Here is a 21,759-nt window from a genome sequence, read left to right on the forward strand (position 1 = left end):
AACCCGGTGTCAATAGATGAATGTTTTCTCTCAACATCACCCGGTGTCAATAGATGAATGTTTTCTCTCAACATAACCCGGTGTCAATAGATTAATGTTTTCTCTCAACATAACCCGGTGTCAATAGGTGAATGTTTTCTCTCATCATCACCCGGTGTCAATAGATGAATGTTTTCTCTCAACATAACCCGGTGTCAATAGGTGAATGTTTTCTCTCAACATCACCCGGTGTCAATAGATGAATGTTTTCTCTCAACATAACCCGGTGTCAATAGATGAATGTTTTCTCTCAACATAACCCGGTGTCAATAGATGAATGTTTTCTCTCAACATAACCCGGTGTCAATAGGTGAATGTTTTCTCTCAACATAACCCGGTGTCAATAGGTGAATGTTTTCTCTCAACATAACCCGGTGTCAATAGATGAATGTTTTCTCTCAACATAACCCGGTGTCAATAGGTGAATGTTTTCTCTCAACATAACCCGGTGTCAATAGGTGAATGTTTTCTATATACAGGGGGTACCGGTACAGAGTCAATGTGCACGGGAACGGCACCGGTTAGTCGAGGGGACCTGTGTCAATTGAGGAACAAAAGGCTGGAACAAGTTGTTGTTAGTATAGAGACGACTACAGCTGATAGGCCAAGTGCTAGTAGAGGAAAACAGACACACTATATATGGTAGAGGTAGAACTATCAGAGTGAAGAGAGAGGGAATCAGACACACTATATATGGTAGAGGTAGAACTATCAGAGTGAAGAGAGAGGGAATCAGACACACTATATATGGTAGAGGTAGAACTATCAGAGTGAAGAGAGAGGGAATCAGACACACTATATATGGTAGAGGTAGAACTATCAGAGTGAAGAGAGAGGGAATCAGACACAGTATATATGGTAGAGGTAGAACTATCAGAGTGAAGAGAGAGGGAATCAGACACAGTATATATATGGTAGAGGTAGAACTATCAGAGTGAAGAGAGAGGGAATCAGAGAGCTAGAGAGGAGAGAGAGAGTGAGAGCGAGAGGGAGAGAGAGAGAGGAGAGAGAGAGAGAGAGCGAGAGAGCGAGCGAGAGCGAGAGAGCGAGAGAGCGAGCGAGAGCGAGAGAATGTGAGTGTGAATAATAGATGCATCTCTCCGTACCACAGTGTAAATATATACATATTACAGATGGCATGAATATTTAATACATTCATTTCACACACTCTTTTGGGACTGGCCGTCTCGTGGGAGAACCCTCCTCCAAATCAGAACTCATCGTTGCCATTTAAAATAAAACCCAAGTGGCGTTTCTGACATCACTAATTGGACATATGGTAATGGAAGCCTACACAGTCAAACATTCTGGAGATGGGGATATGATCTATCCACCCCTCATCTCAGGATTATAGCTGGGTAGCTTCAGATGATCCAGGTGGTCCAGTTTAGAAATGTAATAGGCTTTACCCCACTGGGCACAAACTGTTTGAATCAACGTTGTTTCAACATAATTCCTCAATTTATTGTGACGTGGAAAATACATTGGATTTGCAACAAAGTCATCAACGTAAACTGTTCTTTTGAGGATAACATTTAGACCACAGGATTATGTCACCATGGTAACCAATGTTCAACATAGAAAAACCTTGTATAAAATATGTTGAATTTTCATTAAATCTAACATTTAAAGAATGATTTGTTTTAGTGCTATTTTTAACTTAGATTTTTGGTTGAGCTGTAGATCCAACATATTAATGGTTGAGATGGAAATCGAACATATGAATTATTAATTTGTAGATAAACTGGAATTAAAGTCAGACTAAGTCAAATGGTACAGATGGAACTATCCAATCAGAAGATGCATCTCCTTTAAACGTTGATCATGGTTGTGTTGACAACCAAACACAATAGCAATACAGTAAATAGCATATTAACGTGTCGACAAGTTAACTATGACATGTTGGATTCCCCAACAGTCCCGTGTGGCTCAGTAGGTAGAGCATGGCACTTGCAACACCAGGGTTGTGGGTTCGAATCTCATGGGGACCAGTATGAAAATGTGTGCATTCACTACTGTAAGTCTCTCTGAATAAGCTTATCAGCTAAATGACTAAAATGTACATTCAAGTTTAAGAACAGGTTTAAGCAAGTGGCTCTGAGGAAAATATCCAAGCTTTAGAGTTCCTTTAACTGTTGATATTTGGTTGTCAATCAAAAACAATTCAATGTTACTTTTGTAATACACTAAATAGCCTAATTTAAAGGCTATTTTACAAACTAATGTAACAGTATTTATTCAAACTTAAAATGAATGACAAATCCATGGCCACATCGAGGTTACTGTAACTATAAATTATTTCTTAAGTAATCATATAAAGCACGTGTGTTCAAGATAGAATGCGAAGGTCGCAGGTCTGTGGAGATCTACACAATTGTTGTAATAATCTGTGCAGAATCTCAAACAGCACTGATCACTTGCACCATGTACTTGTAATGTAATCTCAACTGCAGTCCAGGTCATTTGGTTCTGCTATTAGATGAAGCATTGTGATAACACATTATGTTGTTGCACATACAACATATCTGACATTGTATTCCCACTTTAAGATGACAACTAAACCAAAAATCAGACATTGTTTTTCCATTGGAATTTGGTTGTAGGCTTTCAGATGGTTGAAAGCATAGTGAAAACACACTGAGAACTTCTGGCTGTTTTTTTGACTGGGTGAATAAATGTTGAAATCTCATTGGTCGTCCCAACCAAATATTACCCAAATGTCCACGTTGAAATGACATGGTTTGGCCTGTAGGACACTACAGGTGGTACTGAAACCTTGTCACCTTTACCTGTGATGTACATTAGAGGATAAAGAAGGAAAGAGAGAGGGGGATACCTAGTCAGTTGTACAACTGAATGCATTCAACTGAAATGTGTCTTCCTCATTTAACCCAACACCTCTTAGAGGTGCGGGGGCTGCCTTAATCGACATCCACGTCTTCGGCGCCCGGGAACAGTGGGTTACCTGCCTTGCTCAGGGGCAGAACGACTTATTTTTACATTGTCAGGTTTAGGGATTCGATCCAGCAACCTTTCGGTCAGAGTCCAGGTTACTAGGACAGATAGTATTTGACTTTTGACTTTTTGACTTTTTGTTGTGTTACAGCCTGAATTTAAAATAGATTAAATTGAGATTGTGTGTCACTTGCTGACACACAATACCCCCATAATGTCAAAGGGGAATTATGTGTTCAGATATTTTTACAAATTAATGTAAAATTAAAATCTGAAATGTCTTGAGTCTATAATTATTCAACCCCTTTGTTATGACAAGCCTAAATATGTTCAGGAGTAAAAATTTGCTGATCAAGTCACATAATAAGCTGCATGGACTCACTCTGTGCAATAATAGTGTTTAACATGATTTTTTAATGACTACCTACCTCATCTCTGTGCCTCACACATACGATTATCTGTAAGGTCCCTCAGTCAAGCAGTGCATTTCAAACAGATTCAACCACAAAAACAAGGGAGATTTTCCAATGCCTTGCAAAGAATGGCACTTATTAGCAGATGGGTTAAAAAAAGCAGACATTGAATATCCCTTTGAGCATGGTGTTACTAATTAGACTTTGGATGGTGTATCAATACACCCAGTCACTACAAAGATACAGGCGCCGTTCCTAACTCAGTTGCTGGAGAAGAAGGAAACCACTCATCATGAGGCCAATGGTGACTTTAAAACAGTTACAGTTTAATGGATGTGATTGGAGAAAACTGAGGGTGGATCAACAACATTGTAGTTACTCCACAATACGAACCTTAATGACAGAGTGAAAAGAAGGAAGCCTGTACTGAATACAAATATTCCAAAACATGCATCCTGTTTGCAATAAGGCACAAAAGTAAAACTGCAAAAAAGGTGACAAAGAAATTCACTTTATGTCCTGAATACAAAGCGTTATGTTTGGGGCAAATCCAACAACACATCACTGAGTACCACTATTCATATTTTCAAGCATGGTGGTAACTGCATCATGTTATGGGTATTCTTATCATTGGTAAGGACTAGGGAGTTTTTTAGGATAAAAATAAACATAATAGAGCTAGATACAAGCAAAATCCTAGAGGAAAACCTGGTTCAGTCTGCTTTCCAGCAGACACCAGAAGACAAATTCCCCTTTCAGCAGTGCAATAACCTAAAACCAATGGCCAAATATACATAGGATTTTCTTACCAAGATGACACTGAATGTTCCTGAGTGGCCTAGTTAAAGTTGACTTAAATTGGCTTGAAAATCTATGGTAAGACTTGAAAATGGCTGTCTAGCAATGAATTTAAAAACCAACTTGACAGAGCTTGACATTTAAAAAAGAATATTGTCCAAATATTGTACAATCTAGGTATGCAAAGCTCTTAGAGACTTACGCAGAAAAACTCACAGCTGTAATTGCAGCCAAAGGTGATTCTAACAGGTATTGACTTAAGGGGTGTGAATACTTATTAAAAAAAATGGAATTATAATCAATTTTGAATTCAGGCTGTAACAACAAAATGTCTAATAAGTCAAGGGGTGTGAATACTTTCTGACGGCACTGTAGGTGTTCTGACATATGCATACCCATGTTCCACTGTATGGCTGTCAGCTAGGCTTACTTTATGTCTTGGCCCTGTGCCCTAACAATTCCTAGTTGAGGTAATCTTATGATTAGTGGTCCCAGTGTACATCCGGCTTCAGGTTACACCCCATACATCCTCACTAGAGTAAATATTTAGCAAATATACTTAATAGTCCCCGTGCCACTGTGGGGAGGAATACTTTTCTTCAGCCCACCTGGACATCACTGATTGATCTAGTAACCCATTTACAAACTATGGACCTCTGGCTCTACTCTGGCATAGCTGGGGTCTGCATAGCTTCAGGAGTCCAGCACCCTTCACAGGAAAATTCAGTGTAGGCTAGAACAGCACAGGCATAAAGAGAAGTAGCCATGACTATCTATTCTGTCTTTACACATTACAAGTAACTACAATAAATACTGAACCAAAATATGAACCCAATATGTAAAGTGTTGGTCCCATGTTTCATGAGTTGAAAGAAAAGATCCCAGAAGTTATCCATCAGCATAAAAGCTTATTTCTCTCAAATTCTGTGCACAAATTTGTTTACATCCTTGTTAAAGAGCATTTCTCATTTGCCAAGATAATCCATCCACCTGACAGGTGTGGTATGTCAAGAAGCTGATTGAACAGCATGATCATTATACAGGTGCACCTTGTGCTGGGGACAACAAAAGTCCACTAATATGTGCAGTTTTGTCTCACAATGCAATGCCAAAGATGTCTCAAGTTTTGAGGGAGTGTGCCACTGACATGCTGGCTGTAGGAATGTCCACCAGAGCTGTTGCCAGATAATGTAATGTTCACTTCTCTACCATAAGCCGCCTCCAACGTTGTTTTAGAGAATTTGGTCCAACCAGCCTCACAACCGCAGACCACGTGTTACCACACCAGCCCAGCACTTACACATCTGGCTTCTTCACCTACAGTTGAAATCGGAAGTTTGGATACACTTAGGTTGGAGTTATTAAAACTCGTTTTTCAACTACTCCACAAATTTCTTGTTAACAAACTATAGTTTTGGCAAGTCGGTTAGGACATCTACTTTGTGCATGACACAAGTAATTTCTCAAACAATTGTTTATAGACAGATTATTTCACTTATAATTCACTGTATCACAATTCCAGTGTGTCAGACGTTTACATACATTAAGATGACTGTGCCTTTAAACAGCTTAGGAAATTCCAGAAAATGATGTCATGGCTTTAGAAGCTTCTGATAGGCTAATTGACATCGTTTGAGTAAATTGGAGGTGTACCTGTGGATGTACAGTGGGGCAAAAAAGTATTTAGTCAGCCACCAATTGTGCAAGTTCTCCCACTTAAAAAGATGAGAGAGGCCTGTAATTTTCATCATAGGTACACTATGACAGACAAAATGAGGAACAAAAATCCAGAAAATCACATTGTAGGATTTTTTAATGAATTTATTTGCAAATTACGGTGGAAAAAAAGTATTTGGTCAATAACAAAAGTTTATCTCAATACTTTGTTATATACCCTTTGTTGGCAATGACAGAGGTCAAACGTTCTCACAAGGTTTTCACACACTGTTGCTGGCATTTTGGCCCCTTCCTCCATGCAGATCTCCTCTAGAGCAGTGATGTTTTGGGGCTGTTGCTGGGCAACACAGACTTTCAACTCCCTCCAAAGATTTTCTATGGGGTTGAGATCTGGAGACTGGCTAGGCCACTCCAGGACCTTGAAATGCTTCTTACGAAGCCACTCCTTCTTCCCGAACGGTGTGTTTGGGATTATTGTCATGTTGAAAGACCCAGTATCACCGCCTGGTATGGCAACTGCTCCGCCCTCAACCGTAAGGCTCTCCAGAGGGTAGTGAGGTCTGCACAACGCATCACCGGGGGCAAACTACCTGCCCTCCAGGACACCTACACCACCCGATGTTACAGGAAGGCCATAAAGATCATCAAGGACATCAACCACCCGAGCCACTGCCTGTTCACCCCGCTATCATCCAGAAGGCGAGGTCAGTACAGGTGCATCAAAGCTGGGACCGAGAGACTGAAAAACAGCTTCTATCTCAAGGCCATCAGACTGTTAAACAGCCACCACTAACATTGAGTGGCTGCTGCCAACACACTGACACTGACACTGACTCAACTCCAGCCACTTTAATAATGGGAATTGATGGGAAATGATGTAAATATATCACTAGCCACTTTAAACAATGCTACCTTATATAATGTTTACATACCCTACATTATTCATCTCATATGCATACGTATATACTGTACTCTATATCATCGACTGCATCCTTATGTAATACATGTATCACTAGCCACTTTAACTATGCCACTTTGTTTACATACTCATCTCATATGTATATACTGTACTCGATATCAGCTACTGTATCTTGCCTATGCTGCTCTGTACCATCACTCATTCATATATCCTTATGTACATATTCTTTATCCCCTTACACTGTGTATAAGACAGTAGTTTTGGAATTGTTAGTTAGATTACTTGTTGGTTATTACTGCATTGTCGGAACTAGAAACACAAGCATTTCGCTACACTCGCTTTAACATCTGCTAACCATGTGTATGTGACAAATAAAATTGGATTTGATTTGATTTGAGCCACGTTTCATCTTCAATGCCCTTGCTGATGGAAGGAGGTTTTCACTGAAAATCTCACGATACATGGCCCCATTCATTCTTTCCTTTACACGGATCAGTCGTCCTGGTCCCTTTGCAGAAAAACAGCCCCAAAGCATGATGTTTCCACCCCCATGCTTCACAGTAGGTATGGTGTTTTTTGGATGCAACTCAGCATTCTTTGTCCTCCAAACACGATGAGTTGAGTTTTTACCAAAAAGTTATATTTTGGTTTCATCTGACCATATGACATTCTCCCAATCTTCTTCTGGATCATCCAAATGCTCTCTAGCAACCTTCAGACGGGCCTGGACATGTACTGGCTTAAGCAGGGGGACACGTCTGGCACTGCAGGATTTGAGTCCCTGGCGGCGTAGTGTGTTACTGATGGTAGGCTTTGTTACTTTGGTCCCAGCTCTCTGCAGGTCATTCACTTGGTCCCCCGTGTGGTTCTGGGATTTTTGCTCACCGTTCTTGTGATCATTTTGACCCCACGGGGTGAGATCTTGCGTGGAGCCCCAGATCGAGGGAGATTATCAATGGTCTTGTATGTCTTCCATTTCCTAATAATTGCTCCCACAGTTGATTTCTTCAAACCAAGCTGCTTACCTATTGCAGATTCAGTCTTACCAGCCTGGTGCAGGTCTACAATTTTGTTTCTGGTGTCCTTTGACAGCTCTTTGGTCTTGGCCATAGTGGAGTTTGGAGTGTGACTGTTTGAGGTTGTGGACAGGTGTCTTTTATACTGATAACAACTTCAAACAGGTGCCATTAATACAGGTAACGAGTGGAGGACAGAGGAGCCTCTTAAAGAAGAAGTTACAGGTCTGTGAGAGCCAGAAATCTTGCTTGTTTGTAGGTGACCAAATACTTATTTTCCACCATAATTTGCAAATAAATTCATTAAAAATCCTACAATGTGACTTTCTGGATTTTTTTTCTCATTTTGTCTGTCATAGTTGAAGTGTACCTATAATGAAAATTACAGGCCTCTCTCATCTTTTTAAGTGGGAGAACTTGCACAATTGGTGGCTGACTAAATACTTTTTTGCCCCACTGTATTTCAAGGTCTACCTTCAAACACAGTGCTTGACATCTTTGCTTGACATCATGGGAAAATCAAAAGAAATCATCCCAGAAAAATTGTAGACCTCCACAATTCTGGTTCATCCTTGGGAGCAAACGCCTGAAGGTACCAAGTTCATCTGTAGAAACAATAGTACACAAGTATAAACACCACGCAGCTGTCATACCGCTCAGGAATGAGACGCATTCTGTCTCCTAGAGATTAATGTACTTTGGTGTAAAAAGTGCAAATTAATCCCAGAAAAACAGCAAAGGACCTTGTGAAGATGCTGGAGAAAACAGGTACAAAAGTATCTATATCCACAGTAAAACGAGTCCTATAGCGTCATAACCTGAAAGGCCGCTCAGCAAGGAAGAAGCCACTGCTCCAAAACCGCCATAAAAAAGCCAGACTACGGTTTGCAACTGCACATGGGGACAGTTGGAGAAATGTCCTCTTGTCTGATGAAACAAAAATATAACTGTTTGGCCATAATGACCATTGTTATGATTGGAGGAAAAAGGGGAGGCTTGCAAGACGAAGAACACCATCCCAACCGTGAAGCACGGGGGTGGCAGCATCATGTTGTGGGTGTGCTTTCCTGCAGGAGGGACTGGTGCACTTCACAAAATAGATGGCATCATGAGGGGGAAATTATGTGGATATATTGAAAAAACATCTCAAGACATCAGTTAGGAAGTTAAAGCTTGGTAGCAAATGGGTCGTCCAAATGGACAATGACCCCAAGCATACTTGCCCACTGTCGTGCCGTTCATCCACCGCCATCACCTCATGTTTCAGAATGATAATGCACAGCCCCATGTTGCAAGGATCTGTACACAATTCCTGGAAGCTGAAAAGGACCTAGTTCTTCCATGGCCTGTATACTCACCAGACATGTCACCCGTTAAGTATGTTTGGGATGCTCTGGATTGACGTGTATGATAGCGTGTTCCAGTTCCCGCCAATATCCAGCAAATTTGCACAGCCATGAAAAGGAGTGGGACAACATTCCACAGGCCACTATCAACAGCCTGATCAATTCAATGAGAAGGAGCGGTGTCGCGCTACTGACTGGATTCTGATCCACGCCCTTACCTTTTTTAAAGGTATCTGTGACCAACAGATGCATATCTGTATTCCCAGTCAGGTTAAATCCATAGATTAGGGACTAATTCATTTATTTTAATTGACAGACTTCCTTATATGAACGAACTGTAACTCAGTAAAATTGTTGCATTAATATTTTTGTTCAGTGTATTTCCCATGAAGACTGCTAGCATCCAAACCCTCTATAGACGGCATCAAAACCAAGCAGCATTCCAGAACCCACGTGCTGGTATCTGCCTCCACAGAGACTGGTATCTGCCTCCACAGAGACTGGTATCTGCCTCCACAGAGACTGGTATCTGCCTCCACAGAGACTGGTATCTGCCTCCACAGAGACTGGTATCTGCCAAAACCGAGACTGGTATCTGCCAAAACCGAGACTGGTATCTGCCTAAACCGAGACTGGTATCTGCCTCCACAGAGACTGGTATCTGCCTCCACAGAGACTGGTATCTGCCACCGAGACTGGTATCTGCCTAAACCGAGACTGGTATCTGCCTCCACAGAGACTGGTATCTGCCTCCACAGAGACTGGTATCTGCCTCCACAGAGACTGGTATCTGCCTCCACAGAGACTGGTATCTGCCTCCACAGAGACTGGTATCTGCCTCCACAGAGACTGGTATCTGCCTAAACCGAGACTGGTATCTGCCTCCACAGAGACTGGTATCTGCCTCCACAGAGACTGGTATCTGCCTCCACAGAGACTGGTATCTGCCTCCACAGAGACTGGTATCTGCCTCCACAGAGACTGGTATCTGCCTCCACAGAGACTGGTATCTGCCTCCACAGAGACTGGTATCTGCCTCCACAGAGACTGGCATCTGCCTCCACAGAGACTGGCATCTGCCTCCACAGAGACCATCTGCCAGAGATCTGCCTCCACAGAGACTGGTATCTGCCTAAACCGAGACTGGTATCTGCCTCCACAGAGACTGGCATCTGCCTCCACAGAGACTGGCATCTGCCTCCACAGAGACTGGCATCTGCCTCCACAGAGACTGGCATCTGCCTCCACAGAGACTGGCATCTGCCTCCACAGAGACTGGCATCTGCCTCCACAGAGACTGGTATCTGCCTCCACAGAGGTATCTGCCTGAACCAGACTGGTATCTGCCTCCACAGAGACTGGCATCTGCCTGAGAATCTGCCTCCACAGAGACTGGTATCTGCCTCCACAGAGACTTATCTGCCTCAGAGACTGGTATCTGCCTCCACAGAGACTGGTATCTGCCTCCACAGAGACTGGTATCTGCCTCACTTACCCTCACAGGGCACAGAGTGATGGGAGCATGCGTTACTGTAAAGCACTTTGTGACAATTGTAGCTGTATAAATGGTTATACAAATACATTTGATTGATTGATGAGGTCTCTCATAAGGATACACTGTTTGCTTTCCATGTCTGTGTGCAAGAAAGAGAGAAAGAGATGGGGTTGTAGGGAATGAAAATAAGGGGTTCAGATTGATTTAGGGAGAAAGAGATGGGGTTGTAGCGAATGAAAATAAGGGGTTCAGATTGATTTAGGGAGAGATAGAGGGAGAAAGAGAAAGAGTTTTCCAAGCCAAAGAACCACAGAGAATTCCTGGTGATCAAAGGATATCATCTCAGTTCCTCCTCATCCTCTCTCTTCATATCTTTTTGACAGTATTGCCAAATTTCCATGAGTGCCAGTCGAGAAGCATATCAAATATTCTGTGTAATCTGCCAACAGAGAGCCAAACTTTTTCATAAACTGACATCTAACCATACATTTCTGACAGGCAGCAGGCTAAAAAGGAAGCCTGGGTATGTGTCTTCTCAGCAGTCAAAACCCACAGCAGCCAATACACCATGCTATGTTCCCCCTCAGGAAAGCACTCAAAGGGTGTGTGATGATGTAACTAACATCGCAGATTAAATCTAGGACACTCAACTCCCTATACGTACTCAAAATATTTCAGTAGAGTTCAAAGGTTGGAGGAACCCTCTGGATCTCAACCCACAGCAAATCACATCTACTTTAGATCTCCCACACAGGGGGCCACCATTTAAAATGAAGCTTCGGCATAGTCCAATATACTTTATTTGAGCATTCGGCATGCAAGTGTAGGAGTTCCATGATCTTTTATCCGATTCCATCCCATGACACCGTGGGGTATTGCGGAATATTTATGTAAGATCAATGCTCCACCTCTCTGAAACGAGGACACCCATTCAACATGCACTCAGTAGAGGACTTGATATGGCATTTTAATGCCACTAAACTTAGTCTTTGACTCCATCGGAAGGATTTCTCTCTTGAAATCTAAGCTTAATGTCTTTAAACTGAATTCAAAATGGCCCCCTTTAGAATATGGCTTTAACGAAAGACTTCAGCATACATACCAAAGGATTCCTAAACTTGAATTATTCATTTTGGTTTGGTGGAGAGGGAGCATCAAAAAGTCTACTGCAGTGTGCATTGGGATCATAATGTAACAAGTGAAGGGAAAATGGCCTTTCTTTGTTCACCTGTGAGAGTTTAACTGAATGTTATACATCATGGTGCTTACCTGAAAATAATGACTTGAGTTGTGAAAAATGACTTCAGAAGTTTGGTGCAACCAACTGGGCACAGACGGCAGTTTGTCTAGTTTTGAGTTTTGATTTACATTCGGTTGTCTTATCAACTTAAGTAAATTCAACAAAAAAAGTCACCCTGTCATTGGATTTAGGTTAAAAGTTGGGTTAAAAAAAAATACTTTTGTTGGGCGATTAGGTCTGGCTCGCAGTCGGCGTTTGAAATCATCCCAAAGGTGTTCGATGTCAGGGCTCTGTGCAGGCTAGTCAAGTTCTTCCACACCGATCTCTACAAACCATTTCTGTATGGACTTCATTTGTGCACGGGTTCATTGTCATGCTGAAACAAGAAAGGGCCTTCCCCAAACTGTTGCCACAAAGTTGGAAGCACAGAATCATCTAGAATATCATTGTATGCTGTAGTGTTAAGATTTCCCTTCACTGGAACTAAGGAGCTTAGACCGAACCTCCTCCACCAAACCTTACAGTTGGCACTATGCATTGGGGCAGGTAGCGTTCTCATGGCATCTGTTAAACCCTCTCTGTCGGACTGCCTGATGGTGAAGCATGATTCATCACTCAAGAAGATGCATTTCCACTACTACAGAGGCCAATGGTGGCGAGCTGTACAACACTCCAGCAGACGCTTGGCATTGGTGATCTTAGGCTTGTTTGTGGCTGCTCGGCCATGGAAACCCATTTCAAGAAGCTCCCGACGAGCAGTTATTGCGCTGACTTTGCTTCCAGAGGCAGTTTGGAACTCGGTAGTGAGTCTTGCAACCGAGGACAGCACTCGGCGGTCCCGTTCTGTTAGCTTGTGTGGTCGTTGTTGCTCCTAGACGTTTCCACTTCACAACAACAGCACTTGCAGTTGTCCAAGGCAGCTCTAGCAGGGCAGAAATTTGACAAAATGACTTGTTGGAAAGGTGGCATCCTATGACGGTGCCACATTGAAAGTCACTGAGCTCTTCAGTAAGGCCATTCTACTGCCAATGTTTGTCTATGGTGATTGAATGGTAGTGTGGTCGATGTTAAACACCTGTCAGCAACGGGTGTGGCTGAAATAAACCAAATCCACTCAGTTGAAGGGGTGTCCACATTCTACTGTATATATAGTGTATATTATGCAGATTACTAGGCAGATTGCATGTTTTGGTTCAGAGTAGACTTATTCTTAGATATTTGTAATTTGAGAACATAATAAAACTTGACTTGTTTTAATACTTTAACTCCAGTCTGATTAGATTTTTGGACCTTGATCCACTTCATATAGATGTGGAAAACACATGTTCAATAAATGCTACTGCACTGAGGCAACAAATAAAAAATCAACTCATTTAAAAATCAACTCATTAAAAACAAGATTTGATTTTTGTGATTAATTCAAAAACGTCCTTTGAATTAATCACAAATGACTAACACAAAATTATAAAAAAAAAAAATAACACGCATGTAAAACATAACACACGTTCATGAATAGAGATCTCAGAGTAGGTCCTAATGTAATCTAACACTGCCCTCCCATGGTTTAATAGGGTAAAATACATTCTGCTCCTCACATCTCACCAGTTCCTAGTGGTAATTCAATACTAGATTTTTTTATTTTTTTACCAGTGACTGACATTGATAAAATGAGGGAGTGAGACCAATTCACCACAACAGTGTTAAAATAACAGAGAGAGGTAACGATCGCAATGCCCAGTCAATGCAATGTTCCACAGTGCTGCCCCACTGTGCTGCTCCACTGTGCTGCTCCACAGTGCTGCTCCACAGTGCTGCCCCACTGTGCTGCCCCACTGTGCTGCTTCACTGTGCTGCTCCACAGTGCTGCTCCACTGTGCTGCCCCACTGTGCTGCTTCACTGTGCTGCTCCACTGTGCTGCTCCACAGTGCTGCCCCACTGTGCTGCTCCACTGTGCTGCTCCACAGTGCTGCCCCACTGTGCTGCTTCACTGTGCTGCCCCACAGTGCTGCCCCACTGTGCTGCCCCACTGTGCTGCTCCACTGTGCTGCTCCACAGTGCTGCTCCACAGTGCTGCCCCACTGTGCTGCCCCACTGTGCTGCTTCACTGTGCTGCTCCACAGTGCTGCTCCACTGTGCTGCTCCACTGTGCTGCTCCACAGTGCTGCTCCACAGTGCTGCCCCACTGTGCTGCCCCACTGTGCTGCTTCACTGTGCTGCTCCACAGTGCTGCTCCACAGTGCTAATACTGCTGTGACAGTGCTGCTCCACAGTGCTGCTCCACTGTGCTGCTCCACAGTGCTGCTCCACAGTGCTGCCCCACTGTGCTGCTTCACTGTGCTGCTCCACAGTGCTGCTCCACTAATATGGGCTGAGATGAGATGGCCGGACAAGACAAAGGAACTAATACTGCTGTGATGGAGAGTTTTTTAGTTTATGTTATTCTGACTATATATCTGATGGGACTGAGATACATTCAGGAGATGAAGACAAAACAAATCAAAAATTAAACTTGTGAAGGAAGAAACAACAAATGAAAGGTGGATGATTAAAAGAAACAACAGGAGTTTGGGGAACTAAAAAGTCAACGGCAAAGAGAGAGAGATGAAAGAGAGAGAAAGAGTGAAGGAGAGAGAGAGAGAGAGAGATGAGAGAGAAAGAGTGAAGAAGAGAGAGAGAGAGAGATGAGAGAGAGAGAGAGAGAGAGAGAGAGAGAGAGAGAGAGAGAGAGAGATGAGAGAGAAAGAGTGAGAGAGAGAGAGAGAGAGAGATGAGAGAGAAAGAGTGAAGGAGAGAGAGAGAGAGAGATGAGAGAGAGAGATGAGAGAGAAAGAGAGAGAGAGAGAGATGAAAGAGAGAGAAAGAGTGAAGGAGAGGAGAGAGCGATATGAGAGAGAAAGAGTGAAGTAGAGAGAGAAAGAGAGAGATGAAAGAGAGAGAAAGAGTGAAGTAGAGAGAGAGAGAAAGAGAGAGAGAGAAAAAAGAGAGCAGGAGAGAGAGAGAATATAACATTTCTCCCAGTAGATTTGTTATGCCTGTAAAAGTTATGCCTTCATTACCGTATGAGAAGCCAGAGGCGAGAGAGATTGGGATGTTGAGTTCTAGTCTTGTTGAATTATTAATAAGCATGGACACACACACTGAGAATCTCTCTATCCCTAGTGCACACGCACACACACATTTCAAGCCTGTTTCTGCCTCTGCTCAACTTGGAAGTTAGTAGCACACAGCTCTTTGCTGGCAGGTGAAGTGTGTTCGTATGTGTGTCTGTGTGTCTGTATGTGTGTGTGTATGTCTGTGTGTGTGTCTGTGTGTAGGATTCTAAACTGTACCTCTTCTATAAGTGGTGCTGCTGAGGTCCAGTGGCCCAAGGCTGCTGCCCTCGGTCAGTCCCTCCAGTGTAGAACCATGTTCTAATAGAGATAGCCGGTCAGACTGATCAAAGACAGGACTGCAGCTTCCTGATGAGAGGGAGGGGAGTGGAGGAGGAGATAGGAAGGAGAGTAATGAAATGAGTAGGAGACCCACCCTATGAGCAAAATACAGTGAATATAAATATATTGGGTTGAAGATATGTTGAAAGGACATCTTTCCAACGTCTCGTGCTCACTGGGTAAAGGGCTAGATTCCATCAGATCCGCCCTTACAGACACCTGCATAGTAGTTGTTTTGTCAGTGGCGGGGGTGGCGTCAGAGCTGTGAAACCCACAAGCGGCTCCTTGCGTTAGTTTATCGAGGACACTGCCATTGGATGCAATAAAACCATCCAATTTAATAATCTGACAAATCCCATCCCATCCTGTTATAAATTCAAACACTTGAATGTGTGACGGTCTATTGTCAACAAGTCGATTAGACTGATAGGCTATAAATCCCCCATCCAAATGAATATGAAAACATGCATTAGCCAACAACTCGCTGTTTATTATCTATGCATAGTCACTTTACCTCTACCTGCATGTACAAATTACCTCGACTAACCTGTACCCCCACACATTGACTCGTTACCGGTACCCCCTGGTTATAGCCTCGTTATTGTTATTATATTGTGTTACTTTTTAAAAAACTTTAGTTTATTTAGTAAATATTTTCTACAAGCTGATTTGCTGGATAAGGGCTTGTAAGGTAAAGCCTACACCTGTTGTATTCGCCACAATGTGACAAATAACATTTCATTTGAATCTCGTCCCCTATCAAACAAAGTGGTGGATGGATATCAACTATCTCATCCTAACATCCACCACTGTCCCTTCCCTTATGTGCTGTACCTCCTAAACATCCCAAAGAAACAAAGGACGGCATATCCCCCTTTTCACACCAAAACCTACTACAACAATACATCTCCATAACGTTTCACAATGGCAGCCATTTCATGGCCTAGAGTCCCTGAGGCATCATCCTGATGGTGGGTGAGGGTAGACATAAAGGTGCCATACATCCGGTTGTACGGTGCCTGAGTGTCTGTATACAGTAGCCATACATCCGGTTGTATGGTGCCTGAGTGTCTGTATACAGTAGCCATACATCCGGTTGTATGGTGCCTGAGTGAGTGTGTGTGTGTGTGTGTGTGTGTGTGTGTGTGTGTGTGTGTGTGTGTGTGTGTGTGTGTGTGTGTGTGTGTGTGTGTGTGTAGTAGCCATACATCAGGCTGATCTGGCTCCAAGTACCTAGCTCCTACATCATGGGGAGCAAATTAGAGACAACAGAGTAAAGGGATGCCATCTCTCTCTGACAGGCCTCAGCCAATCAACAGCCATCCTTCTCTGCTAGGCTTCAGCCAATCAATAGCTTGCTTTAGTCTCTTTAGTCAGGTGAGAAGTCTAGAACAAAATCAAAGTTTGTCTGATAATATACAAATTAAGCTATATGGCCACAAGGAGAAAGAACACACCTTGAACAACCTTTATTTCCTCTTCTTAGAGAGAAACAACCTTTGGTTAACAGAGACTGAGGAAAAACAACCTTTGGTTAACAGAGACTGAGGAAAAACAACCTTTGGTTAACAGAGACTGAGGAAAAACAACCTTTGGTTATCAGAGACTGAGGGGTGGAGGGAAAACAACCTTTGGTTAACAGAGACTGAGGAAAAACAACCTTTGGTTAACAGAGACTGAGGGGTGGAGGGAAAACAACCTTTGGTTAACAGAGACTGAGGAAAAACAACCTTTGGTTAACAGAGACTGAGGAAAAACAACCTTTGGTTAACAGAGACTGAGGGGTGGAGGAAAACAACCTTTGGTTAACAGAGACTGAGGAAAAACAACCTTTGGTTAACAGAGACTGAGGGGTGGAGGGAAAACAACCTTTGGTTAACAGAGACTGAGGGGTGGAGGGAAAACAACCTTTGGTTAACAGAGACTGAGGGGTGGAGGGAAAACAACCTTTGGTTAACAGAGACTGAGGGGTGGAGGGAAAACAACCTTTGGTTAACAGAGACTGAGGGACTGAGGAAAAACAACCTTTGGTTAACAGGGACTGGGGGACTGAGGAAAAACAACCTTTGGTTAACAGAGACTGAGGGACTGAGGAAAAACAACCTTTGGTTAACAGGGACTGAGGAAAAACAACCTTTGGTTAACAGAGACTGAGGGATGGAGGAAAAACAACCTTTGGTTAACAGAGACTGAGGGATGGAGGAAAAACAACCTGAGGGAAAACAACCTTTGGTTAACAGAGACTGAGGGACTGAGGAAAAACAGACCTTTGGTTAACAGAGACTGAGGGACTGAGGAAAAACAACCTTTGGTTAACAGAGACTGAGGGATGGAGGAAAAACAACCTTTGGTTAACAGAGACTGAGGGACTGAGGAAAAACAACCTTTGGTTAACAGAGACTGAGGGACTTAGGAAAAACAACCTTTGGTTAACAGAGACTGAGGGACTGAGGAAAAACAACCTTTGGTTAACAGAGACTGAGGGATGGAGGAAAAACAACCTTTGGTTAACAGAGACTGAGGGACTGAGGAAAAACAACCTTTGGTTAACAAAGACTGAGGACTGAGGAAAAACAACCTTTGGTTAACAGAGACTGAAAACAACCTTTGGTTAACAGGACTGAGGGGAAAAACAACCTTTGGTTAACAGAGACTGAGGGACTGAGGAAAAACAACCTTTGGTTAACAGAGACTGAGGGATGGAGGAAAAACAACCTTTGGTTAACAGGGACTGAGGAAAAACAACCTTTGGTTAACAGAGACTGAGGGACTGAGGAAAAACAACCTTTGGTTAACAGAGACTGAGGGATGGAGGAAAAACAACCTTTGGTTAACAGAGACTGAGGGACTGAGGAAAAACAACCTTTGGTTAACAGGGACTGAGGAAAAACAACCTTTGGTTAACAGAGACTGAGGGACTGAGGAAAAACAACCTTTGGTTAACAGAGACTGAGGGACTGAGGAAAAACAACCTTTGGTTAACAGAGACTGAGGGTGGACTGAGGAAAAACAACCTTTGGTTAACAGAGACTGAGGAAAACAACCTTTGGTTAACAGAGACTGAGGGTGGAGGAAAAACAACCTTTGGTTAACAGAGACTGAGGGGTGGAGGGAAAACAACCTTTGGTTAACAGAGACTGAGGGAAAACAACCTTTGGTTAACAGAGACTGAGGGACTGAGGAAAAACAACCTTTGGTTAACAGAGACTGAGGGACTGAGGAAAAACAACCTTTGGTTAACAGAGACTGAGGAAAAACAACCTTTGGTTAACAGAGACTGAGGGACTGAGGAAAAACAACCTTTGGTTAACAGAGACTGAGGGACTGAGGAAAAACAACCTTTGGTTAACAGAGACTGAGGGGTGGAGGGAAAACAACCTTTGGTTAACAGAGACTGAGGGACTGAGGAAAAACAACCTTTGGTTAACAGGGACTGGGGGACTGAGGAAAAACAACCTTTGGTTAACAGAGACTGAGGGACTGAGGAAAAACAACCTTTGGTTAACAGGGACTGAGGAAAAACAACCTTTGGTTAACAGAGACTGAGGGACTGAGGGAAAATAACCTTTGGTTAACAGAGACTGAGGGACTGAGGAAAAACAACCTTTGGTTAACAGAGACTGAGGGATGGAGGAAAAACAACCTTTGGTTAACAGAGACTGAGGGACTGAGGAAAAACAACCTTTGGTTAACAGGGACTGAGGAAAAACAACCTTTGGTTAACAGAGACTGAGGGACTGAGGAAAAACAACCTTTGGTTAACAGAGACTGAGGGACTGAGGAAAAACAACCTTTGGTTAACAGAGACTGAGGGGTGGAGGGAAAACAACCTTTGGTTAACAGAGACTGAGGGACTGAGGAAAAACAACCTTTGGTTAACAGAGACTGAGGGACTGAGGAAAAACAACCTTTGGTTAACAGGGACTGAGGAAAAACAACCTTTGGTTAACAGAGACTGAGGGATGGAGGAAAAACAACCTTTGGTTAACAGAGACTGAGGGATGGAGGAAAAACAACCTTTGGTTAACAGAGACTGAGGGACTGAGGAAAAACAACCTTTGGTTAACAGAGACTGAGGGACTGAGGAAAAACAACCTTTGGTTAACAGAGACTGAGGGACTGAGGAAAAACAACCTTTGGTTAACAGAGACTGAGGGACTGAGGAAAAACAACCTTTGGTTAACAGAGACTGAGGGACTTAGGAAAAACAACCTTTGGTTAACAGAGACTGAGGGACTGAGGAAAAACAACCTTTGGTTAACAGAGACTGAGGGACTGAGGAAAAACAACCTTTGGTTAACAGAGACTGAGGAAAAACAACCTTTGGACTGAGGGGAGGAAAAACAACCTTTGGTTAACAGAGACTGAGGGACTGAGGAAAAACAACCTTTGGTTAACAGAGACTGAGGGATGGAGGAAAAACAACCTTTGGTTAACAGAGACTGAGGGACTGAGGAAAAACAACCTTTGGTTAACAGAGACTGAGGGACTGAGGAAAAACAACCTTTGGTTAACAGAGACTGAGGGACTGAGGAAAAACAACCTTTGGTTAACAGAGACTGAGGGAAAACAACCTTTGGTTAACAGGGACTGAGGGAAAACAACCTTTGGTTAACAGAGACTGAGGGAAAACAACCTTTGGTTAACAGAGACTGAGGGATGGAGGAAAAACAACCTTTGGTTAACAGAGACTGAGGGACTGAGGGAAAACAACCTTTGGTTAACAGAGACTGAGGGAAAACAACCTTTGGTTAACAGGGACTGAGGAAAAACAACCTTTGGTTAACAGAGACTGAGGGACTGAGGAAAAACAACCTTTGGTTAACAGAGACTGAGGGACTGAGGAAAAACAACCTTTGGTTAACAGAGACTGAGGGGTGGAGGGAAAACAACCTTTGGTTAACAGAGACTGAGGGAAAACAACCTTTGGTTAACAGAGACTGAGGGGTGGAGGAAAAACAACCTTTGGTTAACAGAGACTGAGGGACTGAGGGAAAATAACCTTTGGTTAACAGAGACTGAGGGACTGAGGAAAAACAACCTTTGGTTAACAGAGACTGAGGGATGGAGGAAAAACAACCTTTGGTTAACAGAGACTGAGGGACTGAGGAAAAACAACCTTTGGTTAACAGAGACTGAGGGACTGAGGAAAAACAACCTTTGGTTAACAGAGACTGAGGGACTGAGGAAAAACAACCTTTGGTTAACAGAGACTGAGGACTGAGGAAAAACAACCTTTGGTTAACAGAGACTGAGGGGTGGAGGGAAAACAACCTTTGGTTAACAGAGACTGAGGGAAAACAACCTTTGGTTAACAGAGACTGAGGGGTGGAGGAAAAACAACCTTTGGTTAACAGAGACTGAGGGACTGAGGGAAAATAACCTTTGGTTAACAGAGACTGAGGGATGGAGGAAAAAGGAAAACTTGAACTAAGAGCCCCTCCCCCCTCCTCTCTGGTAGGTTGTCAGGAAGGCGGTGTTTTTTTCTCTCTACAGCTCTAATGTGAGCGTAGTGGCCTATCGCCATGCAGATTGGAATACATTTGCCCGGTTATGTAGAGCCGTGTTACAGAGAGGTGAAGCCGGCAATTCATCACCTACACCGCCTGCCTGTCAGCAGCCAGCACTAGCTCTCCCCGTGTGTGTATGTGGGGGTGGGGGGGTATAGTTCACTGTCAGAGTGCACCTCAATACCCTATATGGACGCTATGCTGGCATCCCCTGGCGACCGTCAGGGAGAGAAGGTGTGAAGAGATTCCTCCCCTTTCTCCACTCTGACAGGTGCATGTGGATGGACAGATGAATGTGAGGAATGGAAGGATGGGGAGGTGAGAGGGATCCAATTATCCTGGGCCGCGCAGGCGTTTAAATCTGGCATCCTGATCCCTCAACCCTAGCTGTCTTGCATCTCCAGCCCTGATAGTGTGGTGAGGCTCGCAGTACACCTCACAGAGAGACTAATGGAACTAACTGTCCACTTTACAGCTGTAGCAGACTCCTCAACAGAGGCCTGCGGGCAGCGCTACGCAGATTAGCCATTAGCCTGGGTAAAATGCACTGCAGCCCTGCTTCTAGAGGTCTCTAGAGATCATTAAAGGGGAACTGTAACCGCTGATTAGGCCTCAATTTTCGGCTGGCTCCTCAAGAAATGGTGGCGGCCGTGGCAGAAGCCAAACGTGAGTGGGATTAGGGGTGTGGTTTGATGTGGGTGTGTCCTTGCGACCATCTGTCAGAACCTTGCCCGCAGCTGTTTCCCCTCACTCAATCACAACAAACCAACCTCCTGTAGGTTGAGTGATATAGCTACTGGGAGATGTATTTATTCATTCATTCAGGGAAAACCCATTGAGACCAGGGTCTTTGACCTACTGACCTTTGAATTGGTCAGTAACCTATAGAGTATTATGAGAAGAATGCAATTGTTGAATT

The sequence above is a fragment of the Oncorhynchus tshawytscha genome, linkage group LG05, assembly GCF_018296145.1.
Source record: "Oncorhynchus tshawytscha isolate Ot180627B linkage group LG05, Otsh_v2.0, whole genome shotgun sequence".
Lineage (NCBI taxonomy): Eukaryota > Metazoa > Chordata > Actinopteri > Salmoniformes > Salmonidae > Oncorhynchus > Oncorhynchus tshawytscha.